Genomic DNA, 16,109 nt, shown 5'->3' on the forward strand with positions numbered 1-16,109 from the left:
AGACCTCCTTTGCTGCATCCCTGTTAACTTTACATGTTTCAACAATAAGAATACAATGAATTGAAATAGCATTAAGTGAGTTTTGCCAAGAAGCAGCCTTTGCAGTAAAAAAAACCAAAAAGCACCCATCTTACATTTTCCAGATAGCACCTGGAAAAAAACAACAGTTTCTGAATTTTAATTATCTTGACAGGCGAGTCCATAATCGATCTTTTGGGTCATAATCCAAACAGCTATATTTAGAGAAAGCCAGATTCTGCCTACCACAAAAATAACTAGCTCAACAGTCAAGTAGGGTGGTAATGAATGTCAGCTTTGGCACTGTTTATCCTCCTCCGGACTCCACAAAATTAAAGGAGTCATAAATTTTAACGTCATGTTATATGTCAAGTAGCTAAAGGTGGACTGAAGGTGGGAAAAATCCTGACTTAAGCCATATATATATATATATATATATATATATATATATATATATATATATATATATATATATATATATATATATATATATATATATACACATACATACATACATACATACATACATACATATACACACATACATATACATACATATACATACATACACACACAAACACACCACAATCATTTTGAAGCAATATATGCTTCTGGTAAGTGCAGGAAATGCCAAAAAATATGTACTACACCATAACACATTAGGTAGCAGATAAATGCATACTCATGCACTATGAATATTAATGGGGAAAATGAACAGGTAAATGAGAAAATATTAGTTTTTTCTCAAGGGCTAAGTAAATGCAGAACGATAACAGTAAATTACAGTAACATTTGTGAAGTGGTTTCTGTATTGTCTGCTTCCACTCTCACATGTGTGTGTGTTAGGAATGGAAAATTACTGGCTGTCTTATCGCTCTCAGGGTTGGTGTTAAACTGTCACTTGCAGCAGGAGGATAAGGTTTCAAACTGAAGTACCATCCCTCTGAGGCATTATGAAATCATGTTGTTTTTACTTTGCAAAATGCAAAGGCATTTTATTTAAAATCTGTTTATAGCAATCTAAAAAACAGTAAAGGGTATGAATATTCGAAAAGTTTTATATTGGACTTTTTTCTCCCAATTTAAGGCGGCCCCAATCATTTTTATAATGTTAACATTCCATTATCCCCATACCATTCAGTTCTCCATCATGCTCCATCATGCTCACACCATTTTAAATAAATACATTCATACAACCTTTCCAATAATAATGCAGTTTGGTAACTAAACTGTGAAGAGCCTAAAAAATAAGAGCAGCACTACATGAACACCTGAAGTGAAAGCTTGTCTGAATCTCAATGAAAGTTAGCAGATTTAGTGGTAAAATAGACTTCTGCACCAGTCTCATTCACAAAAACATGATTCACCCTTACCTGCAACATTAAAATATACCCAAACCGTAACTAACAAAAAATAAACAGTAATTTGACAACCTCAAACAACCTGTACCTAGACATATCTTATATATTAACGTCTACACGTAGAAGTGTGTGTGTCTGTCCGGCCCGGAAGTGAGAGGTGAGTCGGGGTAAGGGCTTTACCTCCAAAGATACACAAGCAAGGCCAGCACGCCGCCAAAGCAAAACCTCCGAAGAAAGAGTCACTCGCTTAGCAGCTGATACAGAAGCGAGGCGAGCACATCAGCAAAACGGTATCCCTTTTACTTTCCTCCTGCCTTTAATACACAAGCGAGGCGAGCATGCAGGAAAAAGGAAATCTCCGAAGAAAAAGTTGCTGAGCCAGTAATGCACAAACAATGCAAGCATGTCAGCAACACAAAATCTCCTAGAAGAGAGATGCCCAGAGTAGGTCCTTTCAATTACTGGACATTTCCACATTTCAGGTTTTTTTTCTGACGATTTCAATAGTTTCTAGGAACCCGCTAGTCCATTATAATACTCATTATTTATTACAGCATAAGTACACTCAACAACTTCACACAAGTATTTATAGAGACAATCTTAGTTCCTTTGTACTACTGAAACATTTCACAGTTACATCATATTTATTGTAATCCTTGCTGCAAATCCATGTTCCTTGGGTGCAGAGGAAAAGAATCAAATATATTTACCTTAAGGTGCAGATGTATTCTCCCACCGTCATATTTATTCATTACCACATGGCCAAGAGAACAGTGTGATTCCCTTTCTTTTAACACGGTTTACTTTTTATGACCTCAAAGTGGATATTTCATTCCCATAAAACAGATCTAAAATTAAACTACTGTTGTATTTGACCAAAACAAGCAGTTATAATACACAGTAGTACATTGTAAAATTCCTCAAGGTGAGGAAGGCACTGAAGGTTTAATACTTGTAATTTTACGTACAATAAATAACAAACACTCTAGCACTTACACAGTCAAAATCCCAATCTCCTTTGATAGGTAGTGATGGACAAAAAGCAGGAAAGTCTTAATATGAAGTACTGTAACATTCAAAGCTATTGACACTGGCAGAAGGTTAGCAGGGTTTGTTCATTAAATTAGGTGTAAAGGCTCATCAGAATCCAGAATTTGAGTAGTTGCTCATGAGGTGATTTTTCTTTTTAAAAAACAAAATAAACACAACATAACTTTCTCATTGTGCTTTGGTGGATAGATCAGGATTTCTTCTAACTTCCAAAATAACATGACAATTTAGAAGTGCAGTTATTACACAATAATGTTTGTTAAGCAACATTATTTCTCAAAGTGTTACTCCAAATAAAAATGTTAAAAGATTAGAGATTATTTTGATCAAGTTTCTCCAATTGAAAATGTAATACATTACAATACCAATTATCCAAGAAAATGTGGACCAATGCCAGTGTTCTCAAGAAAGCCATTCATTATAGGACAAAATAAAAAGCAAGGCTTGCCTAGGCCATGAAATATGGGCTGTGGACTGCCTCTCGACTTGTCAAACCAGCAGCATAAAGTCTCCTCTTCACAATAGAAACTGAGATTTGCTTTTTTTCGACCACTGTTAAGCTGTGCTTGAAGCTGTTGTGCTGCGAGATGCCTGTCACAGAAGTTCGTAATCCTCATAAATAGGTCTTCTGATTGGATTGTGACTTTGGGTCTGCCAGATCTCTTCCTATTAGAGTTTCTTCCAGTTTGAAATTGCCTTTGGACTGCAAAGGACACCAATTTACTCACTGACGCTTTCATTTTTTTTTTTTTTTTTACAGTTTCTCTACGTGAAAAGCCTACACTTTTAAGGATAAGAATGTTATGTCTCATTTCATTTGTTAATTGCCATTATTTTGCCATTATCACTCGCATGTACAACTTTCTACAGTGTAATATTGTCCAAGTAGTACTTCAGAGGGTATAGTAACACAATATGTTCCAATATTGTTTTAAAACAGACAGAGGTGTTTTAAGTAAGCAACAGAAGTTGGGACACCTGTGCAAATTGTTTGTTTCAACTTGAAAGGCTTAATTTACTGTAATTGTTACAGAACATATGTAGTTTGTAACCTATTAGTTGTTCCCTGAAGAAGGCCCATTTGTAATCCTCTTTAATAAATCCCTCTGTGTGTCCAGGTGTCCGTGTGTGTGTGTCTTATGGTGAAGTGCGCATGCGCGGGCCGCACCACGCATCGCACCGTGCCCTGCCCATGCGCACGGCACCGCCGACGCACACACACTGGAAGCTGGGCACACAGTGAATGGCCTTGTCATGGCCACGCATGATAAAAAATAAAGGACAACATTGCTGGGGAGAGTGCTGATTGGATAGTAGCAGCTGCGCACATAAAATCCATTGCTGGGGGGACGCCACACATACAATAATCAGCTGCATGCCAGCACAGATTAAAATACTTACTGGGGAGACGCCACGGGCACGATTATCAGCTACACGCCACACATTAAATCAGTTGCTGGGGACACTCTGCTGATTGCCCAATGCTGTGACAGAAAATTACAGTCATATTACGGACAACAAAGCCAGTACTACTGTCAGAGAAAATTACAGGCATTTACGGAAATACAAACCAGTATTACTGCGAGAGAAAATTAAAGACACACAATACAGTGACGCATATTACAGCCACATACAAGCCAGTATTACTGTAAGAGAAAATATTACGGACGTATCTACTAACAACATGCCACCCAAAAAAATGGACAAAAGACACAGACAATCAAATCCTATATAAGCAACATCTCCTGGAAGAACAGTCAGCTCCACAAGTAAACATCAACAAAAGAAAGGCTGAATGACAAAAACAAATACGAGCAAATAGATCGATTGAAGAAAAAGAAAATGACCGTCAGAAAAACGCTAAAAGAGAAAGACTCAGAAGAGCAAACCTTAGAAATAGTTGGCATTTATTTGCCAGAACCAGTATTCAGCCACGGTCAGTTATATGTTGCATTATCAAGAGTTAGAAGTTTTCCAGATGTTGATCTCAAGGTTGTAGATGGTCCTGAACAAGGCAAACTGTTGCCAAACTCAGACAGAATATTTACAAGAAATGTTGTCTATAATGAAACAGTATAGAAAAATTTCATGAGGTAAAAAAATAGAAAATTTTACCTAAATATCTTCTTCAGATATTGTGTCTTACAGATTGTTACAAAGTTTTACACTAAGGCAATATTAATTATACTTACTGTGTTGTCATATACGTTTCTATTTTATTTTTATTATTATTTTACTTTAGGCTTCTTGCAAAAATATTTTTGACAAAAAAAAATTAAGACAAGAAACAGAATGAGGTCAAGGTCCCTTGCCATTTACAGTTTTTCTCGATTGGTTTGGCTCATTTCTTGAAACAGAAATTACTTGTTACATGTCTTGCTTTACAGTATGCACAGTACTGTATACTGTAATGACTGCATCATTGACTGAGTACATACTTGTTTTCCCTGCGAAAGGTTTGGATGATGGAGGAGACAGTAGAGCGAGGCACATTAGGCTGCACTCGGCCCAGCCTCTGCCATTGTCAGGCGATGGTTAACCACATGGTCTACAATTGTGGCCCGAATCTCATCCAGGACAGCATGGTGTCTTCGTGCTCCTCGGCCTCTTCCCCCTATTCCACCACCACGCATCCTCACTCCTCCTCCTCCGCCTCTTCTTCTTCTTCCTCTTCCTCCTCCTCCTCCTCCTCTTCTTCTTCCTCGAGCAGGAGGTTGCCCTTCTTGATTTACTTGGTGAGGTACCTCCATGTTCAAATGGTACTGGCCCTAGCCAAGCTCTATATATACACGTTTGGCAGCATTCACAACAATAGACAGCACCTGTCAGGTAACTAAACAAACTGTTTGGTTGGTCATCTGAGATGTGGGAAACTCCTCCTTCGTTGGTCAAGTTCTAATTTCACCTGATTGTCAATTACTGTCATGAATTTATCAAATGTTCCAAGAAATTCATATATGGTGTTCATGGTATTATGTTCTTGACTAATTTTGACAATTGAACAGACTATTGTGCATATGATGACTTACACGATGAAATCATGCTGACATGTTTTGGAGAGAACAACCATTAGACTGAGAATCAACTAATCAGTTTAGATCAGCAAGATCTATTTATTTGGAAAATGTGCTAAATGTGGGCTTATTGTGCTAACTGCAGGCTACTTGTACTTAACCATTTGCAAAGATGCACTGAGACACTTGAGACATGTACTAAGGCATTTGCAATTTGATGAAATCAATGAGAAATGCCATTCTGTTGTGAACATTTGCAAGGTGGTTTGGAGATCTGTCCATGTTATTTTGAGAATGTCATCTCGGTTTCAAGAAATGAGCCAAACCAATCGAGAAAATATAATAATAATATAGACTGTTCCTACTAATGTTTATGCACTATTGTTGTAGCGTCCGTTATTGTAACGGGCTTAATGTCTAGTATTCTATAATTTCCTTGTTTCAGTTTTTGCTAACCTAAACTTTAAATTTAAACCTCTTTCAGTTAAGCTTACCTTTTCACCATTTTAGGTCTTTGATTGCATTTCAAGAAAATTGATTACATTTGAAGAAAAACTGAAAAAACACCATGTACTTTAAAATGGTCTAGGGAAAGGATTCACTAGGCACCTCATTATTCAATGGAATTAGAGAGAAAACTTCAGAGAAAAGCAAATTGATTATAAAAACTTTTTCTTGAGGTGTTTTGATGCATCTTGATTTTACCACTTGCTTCTTTAAGAACACATGCTATTTGTCACCATGAAATATAATATCCTGAATTTAATTCCATTTTTATTAATGCAATGCAATAACAAATGAAACTGTTACTCAAGGGTGCATCATGTTTCACTATATTTTCCACCTTTGTGCAGAATCAACAGGAGAAATACAGTAACTTGACATAAATGCCCCTCTATTATTAATGTGTTTTACTAATTCTTTCTCACTCATTGTAAACACTCTGGGACATGTGGTACAAAAAAATGCAGTAGACATATTCATATAAAAGAATGCTTTGAAAACATTGGCACTGTTTTTACACCTAGCACTATTATACAGTACATTTTTTGTCTGAATTTTATATGCATATACACATTAAAATGCATCCCCAATGTCTGAATGGAGTTCAGAGACAGACTGCATTGAGCAGATGCTCTATATGCAAGTATTACACTTGTATTGTATAATTAGGGCATTTGATCATTGGTTATATTTATTGGCTGAGGCGGAGTATAGATCATTACTATTTGTTTCTCACCACCTTTGCATGTGGTCTGATCCGATTACGAGGGAATACACACTTTTTTTCTAAATATGGTAGGATACACTCAAAGCTATTGATTTTCCTTTGTATTTGGAGCAATTGACTTGTATACTAACAACATGTATTAATGGATATTGGCTTAAATAAATTTACTGTACTTTAGGAGCAATAAAAGGGGTGGTCTAAAGACATTTCAAGATTTCCCAATATAAAATTGTGCCTTGGAATACATCCCTAACCCAAGACAAACACCTACTGTAATACTATAAAAAGCAGAGACATACACTGTCAATTAACTTTTATTTGAAAAAAATAGCAATTACGTACAATCAAGCAGAACTTGTACAACAAATGATTTCATAGTAAATTTAAGAAAAAAAAGAAGAAAAAAATTAGTTAAAAAAAAGAAAGCAGCAACAAAAAGAGATAAAACCTAACAAAACAGAATTCAACTCCCATTTGAGACAAATGTAACTATTTTCTTTGTTTTATTTAACTGTATTTTTTAAAAACTCCATTACTTATTTTTAAGAAATAGAACAAACTTCTCTGGCTGAAGTGAAGTTTATTTACTGTTTAAATTTCATTAAACAGTATACTTTTTTACCCAAAACATGTTTCAGTTTTATTATGAAGCAACTTAAGTAGTTAATTACTTTCATATTATTCTATTCAATATCTGCTAGAATAACAAAAATAAATATTTGAAGGCTTCAATCCACGTCTATGAGAGCTAATAATTCCACAATTTCAAGCTAGGATTCCACCTAAGCTAATAATGTATGTACGCCAACACCACAATGATAGCAACTGGAAATCAGAGGTGGATACCTGAAGTAGTGAGCCTATAGTAGTAAAACCTATACCACTATGCAAACTAGACATGCCAATTCAATGTTAAACCTCCAAAAAGGGTAACCATTTTCCTCCACACCCTCAACTTTCAAACTTGCCCATTCCAGTTAAAAAGCATAAATAAATACTTTAAAAGGGGGCATTGATTATAATTCTTTAAGCTGTGCAAGTAAAGTTAAGTACCTGAGGCAGATGTCTGTGATAAAAAGGATAACATACAAATCCCACACAAATGCGTATGCAATATAAAGCACAGCACAAAGGCACCTACACTGCTTTGAAAAGACATCTGACAAGTCAGTATTTTCTATTAACAAAATTTTGTAATGCATTTATTCAGTTTTGTAAAAGAGCTAACCATGTTAACTGTCAAAAACAGCTAATAGGATACTTTTTAAAATACTTAATGTCTTTAGCCCTATGTGTACCTTCAGTACCTTTCCTTGATATCCTTGTGTGTCTGAACCTATTTTGACATGCATTTCCTCTGTCAACCATGTTCCCATACATTCTATTTCTCAGACTCTGTCATTTTTGAGACATCTTGCTCACATACTATCTGCTTGTATGTTACCTGTCTTTAAAGGTGACTCTCTACATGCCTTCTATACCTTTACTCCTCCTTGGGCGTCTCATAATTCCTCTTTCAATGGTGTCAATAAAGCCAGTAAGGTTGCTTAGAGGAACCAGACACAGACACAAACCTTAGCATTTTATTATATAGTAGATTAGTGATGCTCTAATCAGATTGCCAATCTAAAATTAATTACCTGAAGCATACTTCCATGAGAAATACTTTCCGCTACAACATGCAAACTAACCTAGCTACAACATTGGTATGCAACTGTTCCAGAAGACCTGAAAAATTCTTATATCTCAAAAAGCAGCACTAGTCTGAAAAAGACTGGAACTATAATCAACATTAACTATTTCACTCACTTTTCCAAATGGTCCATTTGGCTGATGTCTTGAAGAAGGCCACAGAAATTGTGCATATTTCCCAATGTACAAAATTCAAACTATGTGATAATTTATTATTTATGAAAGATACTTTTACTCAGTAAGGATAAACTGTTGCACCAGGGAGGCAAACAGTTCTTGTTAAAAGTTGCTCCACCACATTAACACTGCCTTCTAAGGGGGTACTTGAGTATTAATTATAAAAGTGCTTGTGTGTGTGCACAAGGCTAACATCCTGAACCAGTTTTTTAATAGATTTTCCTGCCACTGCTACCATCTTCCAATGACCAGTCCCACCACACCATCCCTACTACATTAACAACTCCTACCACTTTAACTTGAATAGCCAATGATGAGTCCAACTCTAATCATTAGTATAGGCTGTCCATAGCTGAAGAGCAAGTGGGGAGACAACTGAGGAAGCTACACACAAGAACAATCACAGGATCAGATTGCACTCTTAAGGTCTGTGCTGACCAACTTTATGGTATCCTCTATAACATGTTAATCAATCCATCCATCCATCCATTATCCAACTCGCTATAACCTGTTCAGTTTGTCCTTAACACTCCAAGAAAGTGTGCTGCTTTGGAAAAAAAATCTGCATTTTTCAGGTGCCCCTTCACCTAATGACTAGACACCAATGGCACTTGCATCTCACATCATGAAGACGTTTGAGAGGCTGGTCCTGGAATATACAAGTCCTGGTATGGTAAACACTCTTGGCACACTGCAGTTTGACAATCGGGCCAAGACCGGAGTGGAGGATACAATCATCTATCTGTTCCACAAGGTTTTTTCTCACCTGGACAAAGCTGGTAGCACTGTAAGGATTATGTTTTTTGATTTCTCCAGTGTCTTCAGTACTAATTAGCTATCCCTGTTATGCTCAGAGATATGCAGGTGGATGAGTCCGTGGTGTTCTGGATAATGGATCATCTGTCAGGCTGGCTGCAGTCTGTCAGACTCAAGGACTATGTTTCTGATATGGATGCGTGCAACACAAGGAAAAGTCCTGTCTCCTTTTCTCTTTACTCTGTACACCTCAGACTATAAATGCTGTATAACATCAGGTCATGCTACTTGCAGAGTTTCTCAGATTATATTGCACTTGTGGGGTGTATCAATAAGGGGGTGAGACAGAGTATAGGAGTTTCTTGGTGCAGAAAGAATTGTTTGCATCCGGAAAACCAAAGAACCGGTTATTGACTTTCGCAGCACCAAAGCGCCTCCATGTCCAGTCACTATTCTGTGGATGATGCAGAGATGGTCCACTCCTAAAACTACGTAGGGGTCCACATCAATGTCAGGTTGGACTGAGCTTGTAACACAGAAGAACTGTATAAGAATGTGTTTTCTCTTAGAAGGCTACGTTTCTTTAATGTGGGTAGTGACATCTTTCTACACTGTGGTGTGCCGGGCGGGACTGGTAACATCACTTCAAGCGAGGCCCATCAAATCAACAAACTAATTAAAAGAGCACGGTCTAGACACTATGAAGACAGTAGTGAAACTTCTAACTAACACTGAACACAATTATTCAGCAGAAACATGTCAAAAAACGCTACTGGGGCTGCTTTAAACAAATGGCAATATGCCTGCATCATGCTTCACTGTAACTGCCAAGTCAGATGTTTTCTTTCTTTGTTAGTTCAAACCATAGTGTGTGTGTGTATATATATTTATTTGTCTAATGAGTTTTCATAAAAAGCCAAACTTCACCCTGGGGACAGATAAAGTTCTATCCAGCTATATACAACAGATACATATAATGCAGAAATAGCAGCCACCACAGATTAAACAGAAACATGTTACAGATACTGTATATGATATAGTCCAGAAGCCAAGAAGACCTACGATCACCTAAATTGTCACATTTGGCGAGTGACTTTTGAAAGGCCATACAAAGTTAAATTCTGGCTACGTCCCACTATAAAAACAAACTTAATACTGATCTCAGAAAGTTTTAGAACGAATTGATACCCATCTCTGCACTTCAATGCTAAGGTCTTTCCTCATTTAACTGTAAAACAGCTTTGATACGTAGTCTTAGCTCACATCAACATTCGGACTTTTGTCACTGTAACATCTGCCAAACATGACTCAGCAATCAAACTGTGCCAATACTTATGAATCTCATCTTTTAGCTTTGATGACTTGCTGTGTAGCCTGTTTATTGAGAATATAAATGAGAAGATGACATGTCATGGAGACGTTCATACATATTTAACATTCCAGTCATATATATTTAGCAGTTAAACACAATGCAAAAAAGGTAAGATGATTTTAAAAACTACACAAAACAAAAATATTGCCTGCCAATTAATTTGAGGTTTAAAACTAAAAATTTGAGATACTACAATTATGAATTCCTTAAGACAATTTTGTCTAAAACACTGCATAGCTGAATACTCCTGGAGTAGCATGCATAGTTTTGTTAGGTTTTATTCTTCAGTTTTACTGATTTTCTCCATTGCATTAATTGAACAGATATGTGCATTTGTTTTAAAATTATTATTTACAAAAACAAAAAAGCTTAATACAGTGGCATTATGCATAATATTACTTAAAAGGACATAAACGCAAATACACACAGTGTCTGAATCTTTAACATTCAGGAATACATTGCTGACTAAGTTGTGGTGACATGTGACTTAGTACAGTATACTGACCCTACTGTGGAAAAAGTAAGTTAATTTGGCTTACTGAAGCAGTTTTACTGTTGGATAAAAGAGGAACAGTGTTAATTGGGAAGCAAACCATTGCACTCATGTGACTTTTAACAATTTAATTATCTTAAAAAAATACAAGCACTACTTAAAATTATATCCACAGTTAAATGCAGATAGCTTTTATTCAGATAAAAAAAATACAAAAACTATGGCCAAAGAAAGTATAGGAAGCCAGCTGGACAAACAAAGACAAATTCAAAATAATCCAAATGATATAAACAGAAAAATAGCTAAATTAAAAATACATGCGTTTAAACATTTCTACATGCACGCAATAATCAGTACAAATGCAAGAAGTAAAATACTTTAAATTGTAAGTCCAAAATAAATTATATTAAGAGTAGTTGTCACTTTTCTAGTGTTACAGAACTACTACACTTACTGGACAGAATGTTTTAAGTCAGTAGAGCGTTCTTAATCTCAAAAATGTTTAATGGAGAAACAAGGACCTGCTTCCCCCAGATTTGTTACGTTATTCATTACTCTGAACAGTAGCACTAAGCTTTTTAAATAAAATATAAACACAAACTGTGAACACTGGGGCGAAAAAACAAAAAGGTAAACCTATGTTATAAAATGGCATAACCAGTTTCATTCCTTGGCGAAATAACCATCTAAACAGGGTTTACATGTTCAAGGTTTCCTCTCATTTCCCTCTTTATTCTTACAAGCGGTTAGGTTGATTAGTAATTCTGAATTGGCCCAGTAAAAGTCTGATAATGCTATTGTCCATCTACGACATTTCTTGTCCTACAATGTACCTGTTGCTGACATGTCAGACACTGGTTCCCAATCACCCTGTACTAGAAAATAAGGTTCCATAAACAGATGGATGAATAGCTAACGTTGCAAAGATTTGGGATATGCTAAACTGATATCTGTTTTTAAAATGCCTAACCATTTTCCAAAATCCACTTTAAAGATTTTTTGCAAAATGTTTTGGTTTTATGTTAAGTATGTTTAAAAAAAACAACACTAGGGAGATAATACTGTAAAAAGTTAGGTTCAGTACTATGAATCAATGTAAAAATATATAGGAGAAAAAAAAAAACAAACAAAAAAGCCACATAACAAGAGATTTTTCCTATTAAAGAAACTGAGGTAGCTATTATGTTCTGCTAGCTTCCTTTTTTCCCCTTCTCAGGTGTTTTCGTTGTTTTAAGTATAGTAGATGAAATGCTGAACTGTACAATGTAATATGCTAGTATACACATCACCCCAAATTCACTATTTGACCCTGAGTAACTCATTTGCCCAGCTACTGCTCAAACTGTACAAATTCACTAATGATTACGGATCAATTGCAAATAAAACCTGTACAGCCAGGTGTCTGTTATGATGGACTAGCATCCCAGCAAATGCAGTCCCATCAGAAATTATTTAGACCCATTCACTTTTCTACAAATTGTTACAAATTGTTTAAATTATTTTCCCTTTATCAAAAAATACTCTGCATCACAGAATGACAAAGTGAAAGCAGGATTTTAGGAACTCTTGGAAAATGTAATAAAAATATAAATACTTAAAATCTTAAATTGATACAAGTAGTCAGACACTTGAAATCTGGCTCAAGTTCATCCCATTCTATTGATCATCATTGAGATGCTTCTACATCTTGTTTGTAGTCATGATTACAGCCTGGAGTCTTCTTGGCTACAACACAGTAAGCTTCACACACCTGGATTTGGGACCGTCTGCCATTCTTCTCTGCAGATCCGCTCAAACTCTGTCCGGATGGATGGAGATTGTCAGTGGATAGCGGTTTTCAGGCTGCTGAAGAGATGTTTGATTGGGTCCAGGTCTGGGTTCCAGCTGTGCCACTCAAGGACATTCGGGGTTGTCCTTATGTCACTCTTGTGTTGCTTTTGCTTTATGCTTAGGGTTATAGTTCTGTTGGAAGGTGGACCTTTGAACCAATCTGTGGTCCTGAGTGCTCAGTGCCAAAGGTGCTTCAAAGAAGTACTGAGTAAACAGTCTGAATATTTGCCAATGTCAATGTGTAAGATTGTATGTATGTAAGAAGTATGTAAGATTTCACTTTATACTTTTAATAAATTTACAAAAACTTGGTTTTGCTTTGTCATTCTGGCGTACTGAGTGTTACTTGATGGGGGGAAAATTAATTTAAACGATTTTATCATAAAGCTGCAACCTAAAAAACGAGTGAAGAGGTCTGAATATTTTCTGAAGGCACTGTACATGCAAGTTGCCTGAAAAGACGGCTGCCCCTGCATCAGTTCTATGTCCATTTCTGTTACAGACTACGTCTATTCAAAATCTGATTTATACTGTAATACTTATATTTGTTGAGCCTTGAGTCTGATGTTGATGGGAAATGCTTACAGAACATGGTGGCTTCTGAAATGTGAGGGAATATCTTGCAGAGGTATATAATGAAGACTGCAACCCAAGTGCAGCGCATTTGCATTAATGCATTTCCATTCTTCACCAGATGTATAAAATAATAATAAACAACATTCTCATAACACCTCTTCCGCCGCCATGATCATCCTATTAAAAAATGAGATATGTAAACCAAAATAATAATTTTACAGCAAACGTTGACAATACTCCATATACCGTGGGGTGTGATAGCTTTTACAAAAGACTCCAAGCTTACCTTTGCACAGCTGAAAACAACTGCTCCGATTCTTCGGTTAAGTAGGAAATCGCCTTGAATCCCATAAATCATACTGAAACAGCGGCTACCGCACTGCTGAAAGGGCTTCACATTACATAACAGACTCACGCGGGGACACACAGAGGGCGAACAGAGCTCCTCCAAAAAGTATGCATCATTAGCTTATTGCTTCGATTCCACTTTGCAAGGTTTGCCGATGCTGTTTCTCGATTAGATGCAATGCTGTAAGCGTTTGCATTTTGAAGCGATGCCCATTTAATGCAGAAACGGCAAAAACTCTTTTGAAGGCACGCTCATTTGGCCTCTCAATTTAAGTCATTTGTAGGTCAAGGCGAAAAGAACTGTTTATAAAAATATACATTACACGCAAGACATAGTGCTGTATAAAAACGAATGTGCTTCCAGACATAATGGGTACTGACAGAAAGGTCTTGGGGCTGTCCTTTCAATGTAGCCCTACTGCGGGAGATAAGAATTGTAACTTATCTTTATCCCTTTAGGGGAATCCCCTCCCCTTGTGCCCTTGTCGCCAGTCTGAAGTGTGACTAATAGCGGTTCCCAGTTACACAGGCTTTTTTTTTTGCCCAACGCACCCTTTTCCCAGCATTTTTAAGAAGCAGTGCAGTATCTCAGTCACGTTCACCGTTTCTTACGCTGCAGATGCACCTGTCACCGTAGTTGAGTCTCACAGTCATCGACGGACAGTCTCATGCAGAAAACAAGCTGGGGCGCCCCCGTTTGAAACCAATTTGCCTAGGCTTATGGTAGTAATATACCGATTAAAATACAGGTGACGCTCTACAGCTTTTTTCCCTAAAAGACAGCCTTCCTTGTCACATACCCACACAATGCCATTCAGCCCTTTATTATACGGTCAGTAAACCACTTGCACAAAGCGATCTATTCCAATACTGGAGCATTACTGTATCAAAGCTGGGAGATCGAATGAAACGGAATGTTTATGTCTTACCTGGTTTCTAATCTTCAGTGGAATGATGACAGCGCTTCTTTTTTTCTCTCCACTTCGGTGTTTAGGCTAGCGGGCGTTTTTGTTTTCCTTAGTGCCCTTCGAACTGATGCCTCCTTTCACATTAAAGGAGCAGCCCGTCCGCTGTCACTTCGCCGTTTTTAAAGCTCCTTTAAAAAGAAATTTCTGTCGGAAATAAAAACGTACCGCTTCCGTCAAAGGGCTGGTTAATTATTCCAGCGGAGACGAGAGGCGGTGTTTGGTTCTTTTTTTTTAAAGGGGCGGCCTTATTGCCGCGAGAGACGTGAGTAAGAGGTTGAGGCGTGAAGCGCGTTCCGATGTGGGCGAGCGAGCGCGCGCGGGCTAGCTGAAGGTGGCGTGGCGCAGGGCTCGCGCGTGGGGGGCGCGCCTTTCCGCGGTGGAGTAACGCCTGATAGGCCTTCGTAATACAGCATTCTAAACCAAAGTTTTCAAATTCAAATCAGGGAGAATATCATTGGCTCGAAAAGTATACACGTGTTTAGCCTGCAGTTAATGAATACAGCATTGGACAAAGTATAGGTGACAACCTGCAGGCTAAAGAACAAGCGCACCGTTGCTTCCTAAAGCTAGAGGAACGTTATTTTCATTTCCAGTGGTCTCTTTTCAATTTTTTAATCTGCATAAAGGGTGGATGTAATGAGGCTATGGCATAGTAAACAATGGATGATCTGAGCAGGTGAGTTGCAGAGCCATTAACCTGTAGATCTCAGGTTAAGTCCTGGGTCCCCCCTGTTGCTGCCGGTTTTAGTTCCAACCAGTTACCTCTAAATGATTTCATAGTTTAATTAGCTGTCCTTTTCATTTCGTCTCTTACTTTAAATCTGCCTTGGTGCTACAATTATGAGAAGTTAAAATATTTGTATTTTTTGCTATATGTTTAGATTTTTAATGTTCATTTTCCTTTTAGTTCACTTTTTATGTGGAGTATGTTATCAATTGTATCTTGACAATCCTATGATGTAGATTGAGGTTACATCTCAATCACCTTTCTGTTTTATCTTTTCCCACTTTTATATGGGATTGAGGTGCATGATCATCCTTCTCCATACAGCTTGGTCCTTCACCTTTTCCTCAGTCAAAACCTTTTTTCTTCAGATCCTCCTTTACTTTATCCATCCACCTCCACTTTGGCCTTCATTGTTTTCTTATCCCCAGTACTTCCATTTCCATCACTCTTTTGTCCACATATTCATAGTCTGTCCTCATCGTCCGTACCACATAAA

At 37.2% G+C, this 16,109-nt stretch overlaps 1 protein-coding gene across 2 annotated transcripts in view; it reads right to left on the minus strand.

Moving 5' to 3' along the window:
- Window positions 1–15,098, minus strand: part of LOC120515563 (solute carrier family 45 member 4) — a 98,320-nt gene extending 83,222 nt beyond the window's left edge. The window contains exon 1 of one of the 2 annotated variants that reach the window (XM_039736651.1): window positions 14,848–15,098. The gene's annotated coding sequence lies outside the window, so the exon portion shown is untranslated. Of the gene's footprint in view, window positions 1–13,856; window positions 13,940–14,847 lie in introns of those variants that run through there. The other variant, XM_039736652.1, reaches the window with a different exon arrangement.
- Window positions 15,099–16,109: the final 1,011 nt, after the last annotated feature.

This window comes from Polypterus senegalus, chromosome 15 (assembly GCF_016835505.1).
Source record: "Polypterus senegalus isolate Bchr_013 chromosome 15, ASM1683550v1, whole genome shotgun sequence".
Classification (NCBI taxonomy): domain Eukaryota; kingdom Metazoa; phylum Chordata; class Cladistia; order Polypteriformes; family Polypteridae; genus Polypterus; species Polypterus senegalus.